Source organism: Rhinatrema bivittatum, chromosome 2 (genome assembly GCF_901001135.1).
Source record: "Rhinatrema bivittatum chromosome 2, aRhiBiv1.1, whole genome shotgun sequence".
In the NCBI taxonomy this organism is placed as follows: Eukaryota; Metazoa; Chordata; class Amphibia; order Gymnophiona; family Rhinatrematidae; genus Rhinatrema; species Rhinatrema bivittatum.
This window is the reverse complement of record NC_042616.1, coordinates 777,973,875-777,979,280: the sequence shown is the minus strand read 5'-3', so window position 1 is coordinate 777,979,280 and position 5,406 is coordinate 777,973,875. Positions and strand designations below refer to the sequence as shown.

The 5,406-nt window shown below is 44.1% G+C and overlaps 1 long non-coding RNA gene across 1 annotated transcript; it reads right to left on the bottom strand.

The window, feature by feature from the left end:
* Positions 1–513: 513 nt before the first annotated feature.
* On the bottom strand, positions 514–3,447 carry LOC115085721. The gene is made up of 2 exons (XR_003854935.1): positions 2,186–3,447; positions 514–1,939 (listed from the first exon to the last, which is right to left on the bottom strand). It is a non-coding gene; the product is annotated as an uncharacterized LOC115085721 (long non-coding RNA).
* Between the last annotated feature and the right edge of the window lie 1,959 nt (positions 3,448–5,406).

The following is a 5,406-nucleotide window of genomic DNA, read 5'->3' as shown; positions in this document are numbered from 1 at the left end:
GTGTGAATATGAAAGAGAGAGAAGAGAAAGTTTATGTGTTTCCTCCTCCCCTGCCAGCCCTCCTCCTCTCCACTAGTCCGCAACAATCTCAGAGTGACTGAAGATCAAAGCTTCCCAGGTATGGAGAAAGGAACATTTTTATCCTTCTTAGTTTTAATTACTGGGTGTTATTTGATATGTCTGCTGTTTTGAAAAATATTTTGTTTAATCCATATTATTTATTAGATGTTTTATTCATCTGATTTGAAATACTGTTCTTTATTAATATTGTTTACTAGTATGATTGATTTATATTTCTTGATTTTGTCGTATGAGGAATGGTGATGTTTCTGTTCTTGCATTATTGCACTGCATATGAGCCTGGTTGGGAGGGGAGAAGGGTTGGGGAGCGAGACTGCTGTGGTCTGGGAGGGGAGAGAGGCTGGGGAGTAAGACTGCTGGGGGCTGGAAGGGTAGGAGAGTGAGACTGCTATTACTTCTGCTTCTCTGAGATGGGAAGTGGGAAGACTCTGATTTTCCCTGTGTCATTTTTGGTAAATGTGCATTTGAATATGTCTTTTCTTTTTTTTTTTTTTTTTTACAGTACAGGGAAAATGCAATTGCTTTTATTTCTCCTGTGTTATATTTAAGGCAGAGTCTGGTGTTTGGGGGTTTCCAGTTCAGCTTTTGTCTCCATGTTTCTCTTTCCAGTTTGTGGTCAGTTACTCTGTATTTGGTGAGGGGGCAGGCAATGTGCTGTATTGAGAATGCAGAGATGTGTACAGGTCTAGAAAAAAAGAACACATTTGGAATGGTTTTTCCTTTTCTTTTCCTCTACTGATGGTCAGAACTGGAAATTTTGGAAGAATTTAGACATTTTACATCACAGTCCTTGGCTCCTGGTTTTTGTTTGCTTGCAGTATCACAGAGGGAAGGGGCAAAGGAAACTCTACTGACAGCCTGTCTGCAGGCAGGGAAGCTTTTGCCCCATAAGCAGCTCCTAACCGTCTGTCAGTTCATTTCTTTCCTGGGGTTTGTATTAGTGTGACTTCCTGTGCCATTAAGGATTTTAACAAGGAGGATGGTAGGGGAGGTGCAGGGGGGGGCGGTGTTCAACACAAATGCATGGGCCCCTGGTGCCAGAAATCCTCAGTATTGCTACTGCTTGGATATCATGGATCTGCCTCCTGCCTGAGCAGTGAGTGTAGCTCTACTCCCTGTGTGTGTTAACGGACCCTGAGGCCAGACTGCTGAGAACCTTCAAGGAGAGACGGCCAGATGCCATCCCCAGGACCAGGCTAGCTTAGTGTCTTTTAGGCAGGGTATTTAGACTGTAATGCATATGGAAAAGGCAAGCTGAAATGAATGTGGCACGTTTGAATCCATTGCGTGTCACGATGGAGCTCACAAAAGACACCTTTAGAAGTGTAAGAAGGTCCTAGTCTCAGAGAGCTTGGGTTCTATTTTCTGAAGTCTAAACAATTTCAGATATCATCCGGAAGCACATCTACCTTACAGGTTTACATGGAGGAGCGCTATATTTGTGTGCACATTCTTTGGGTGCTAAAATCTTTACTAAATTGTGAGTTAAATGGAGGACACAAAAATATGCCTACAAACGGAAGTGAGCCTGTGCGCTCAGCCTAATGCACCTTATTACACTGGCTTCAGAAAAGAGACCACTTCCATTCCTGTGGACCTGCGTAAATGCTCTAGCGCTGCTGTGCTTTTTTTTATTTTTTAAGTTCACAAGTCAACCTGAAGGACAGATGGGCATAGGGGAAAAAAAAAGAGAGGGCAGAAGGACAGAAGAGAGAAGGAAAGGGCAAAAGGCCTTGAACTCGTTGGATCTGACCAGGAGTCTTTGGGTTTAGAGACCTGACTCAGAGTCTCTGGCAAGTTCTAGGTCTTCCCTGGGTCACCGAGTAGAAGGGTTGTGGTCCAGCCGGGGGGTGATTTTCTGAAAGAAAAAAAAAAGTACCAGGTCCTGGGGTTACAGGATAGTGGGGGACTTTCCTTACTCTTACCCCCCTCCCCCAGACTCTGTTTCTCCTCCCCACCGTCGCCTACCTTCCCAAGTACCAGTCCATCACCAACAGTCAGTCTCTCTTTTTCTCTCCTTCTAGCAAGTCCCCATGTGACTTTCTTTTCCCTCCCCAGTACATTCCCATCAGCCTCCCTTCCCCTTCATCAGGCTTTGGCTTACTTTGCTGCTGCCTCTTCCCTGCTCTTCTCCTCTTCCAGTGGGGGTGCAGGTTCCCAGGCTCTAATCAACCCACTCTTCATTTTCCCCAGTGCAGCCAGCAGCGATTTCGCTTCCTGGAGCTGTGGTTCAGTTTCACTTTCCTTGCAGGTCGTGAGGTGAAGCTGCTTAAAGAGCACGGGCAGCAGTGGTGACCAGCAGCCCGCTCTCCTTGTCACCATGTGCTCCAAAGATGGTGCCCGGCAGGCAGTCAGGAAGGTTCCGGGTCGGTGACCCGACATGTCCAGACACAAAATCACCACAGGGGCCTAGTGCTATTGCAGAGGAGGTAAGGCCCTGGAGCGGTGCAGGGAGGAGAAGCTGGGAAGCTGCCCAGAAGAGGGAGGGAGAGGAGCAAAAGCAGACTTGACAGATGTCAAAGAAGCTGAGGAATGGGAAGGGTGAGACGGTGATGTAAAGTAGAATAGGGGAAGGAGAGGAAATGTCTTATTTATTTATTTATTTAAAATTTTTATATATACCGACATTCATCAGGGATATCACATCGGTTCACAGTGTAACTCAAACAGACGCCTGGGGAGGCGTTTTACATTGAACAGAATTATATCGAACAGTTATAACATGTTAACAATAGGACAAGAGAGGAGGGGAGGTAAGAAGTGGGACAAGGAGGGAATATAACATTAAATGTTAATAACAAGTTTTGCAGATATAAATAAAATAAAATAGAATAACAATAATTTCAATATCCATTAAGAAGCGATGACATAGTGCAGATGGCAGATGGAGGGGGAGAGGGGAAGGAAGGTAGATAGAGAGGAGTTTGGATTGAGAAGAGGGGGTAGAGGGACAGGGTGGGAAGGAGGGGAAGGAAGGGAGGGTGTAGTGGGGTGGAGGGAAGAGGGTGAGAGCACTGAGAAATTAGGGGAAGGTAGGCAAACTGTAAAGTAAGGAGAAAGAAGAAAGGATGGGAGAAGATGATGAAGAAATTGGAGAGAGACAAAGCAGGGCATTATGAATCATCGTGTTTTCTGGTATACACAATAGTGCCATCAATTACTACCAGACAGACAGTAATGCACCTTTCCCGGCTGAAAGTTGAAGGAGTGGAATGGGTGGTAGCATCTCTCTTCTAATGAAACAGAGAATCATCCACCCTGTTTGCTCAGCAAGTTTATGCTTATGCCAGTATCTGCTGCCCTGGGCAGGTTACCCCCATGCTTATCAGTTCCCAGACCATTAAAAGTCAGAGCCCTCCCATGCTGTTTGAATCCAGTTTCCCTTAAATCCTTCCTGTGGAAGTAGAGAGCAATGATGGAGCTGCATCAGAAGTATCAGGCTTAGTGAATAAGGGTAGTAAAAGCTGCATCAGCAAGTTACCCCCATGTTTATTTGTTCCCCAAGCAGTAAAGGTCAGGGCCCTTGTTGGTTGCTGTCTGAATCCAGTTCCCCTTTTCCCACGGTCGTTGAAGCAGAGAGCAATGCTGGAGTTGCATTGACAGTATGAAGGCTTATTTGTTAAGGGTAGCAACTGCCACACCAGCAAGTTATCCCCAGTTACCCCATGCACTCTTTTCTTTATTTCATCCTCTAGCCTTTAGGGATCCACAGTGTTGACCCCATGCCCCTTTGAATTCCTTCACTGTTTTTGACTTCATCACCTCTTCTGGTAGTGCATTCCAGGCATCCACCACCCTCATCATGAAGAAATATTTCCTGACATTGGTTCTGAGTCGTCCTCCCTGGAGTTTCATTTCTATTGATTTCCAAAGGAAAAGGTTTGAGATTGTGAACATAAGAAATTGCCAGGCTGGGTCAGACCAAGGGTCCATCAAGCCCAGCATCCTGTTTCCAACAGAGGCCAAAACCAGGCCACAAGAACCTGGCAATTACCCAAACACTAAGAAGATCTAATTGCTACTGATGCAATTAATAGCAATGGCTATTCCCTGAGTATAATTGATTAATAGCAGTTAATGGACTTCTCCTCCAAGAACTTATCCAAACCTTTTTTGAACCCAGCTACACTAACTGCACTAACCACATCCTCTGGCAACAAATTCCAGAGCTTTATTGTGCGTTGAGTGAAAAAGAATTTTCTCCGATTAATCTTAAATGTGCTAATTGCTAACTTCATGGAATGCCCCCTAGTCCTTCTATTATTCAAAAGTGTAAATAACCGAGTCACATCTACTCGTTCAAGACCTCTCATGATCTTAAAGACCTCTATCATATCCCCCCTCAGCCCTCTCTTCTCCAAGCTGAACAGCCCTAACCTCTTCAGCCTTTCCTCATAGGGGAGCTGTTCCATCCCCTTTATCATTTTGGTTGCCCTTCTCTGTACCTTCTCCATCACAACTATATCTTTTTTGAGATGTGGCGACCAGAATTGTACACAGTATTCAAAGTGTGGTCTCACCATGGAGCGATACAGAGGCATTATGACATTTTCCATTCTATTAACCATTCCCTTCCTAATAATTCCTAACATTCTATTTGCTTTTTTGACTGCTGCAGCACACTGAGCCGACGATTTTAAAGTATTATCCACTATGATGCCTAGATCTTTTTCCTGGGTGGTAGCTCCTAATATGGAACCTAACATCATGTAACTACAGCAAGGGTTATTTTTCCCTATATGCAACACCTTGCACTTGTCCACATTAAATTTCATCTGCCATTTGGATGCTCAATCTGAATCTTCCAGTCTTGCAAGGTCCTCCTGTAATGTATCACAGTCTGCTTGTCATTTAACTACTCTGAATAATTTTGTATCATCCGCAAATTTGATAACCTCACTCGTCGTATTCCTTTCCAGATCATTTATATATATATATTGAAAAGCACCGGTCCAAGTACAGATCCCTGAGGCACTCCACTGTTTACCCTTTTCCACTGAGAAAATTGACCATTTAATTCTACTCTCTGTTTCCTGTCTTTTAACCAGTTTGTATTCCACGAAAGGACATCGCCTCCTATCCCATGACTTTTTAGTTTTCGTAGAAGCCTCTCATGAGGGACTTTGTCAAACGCCTTCTGAAAATCCAAATACACTACATCTACCGGTTCACCTTTATCCACATGTTTATTAACCCCTTCAAAAAAATGAAGCAGATTTGTTAGGCAAGACTTCCCTTGGGTAAATCCATGTTGACTGTGTCCCATTAAATCATGCTTTCTATATGCTCTACGATTTTGATCTTGAGAATAGTTTCCACTATTTT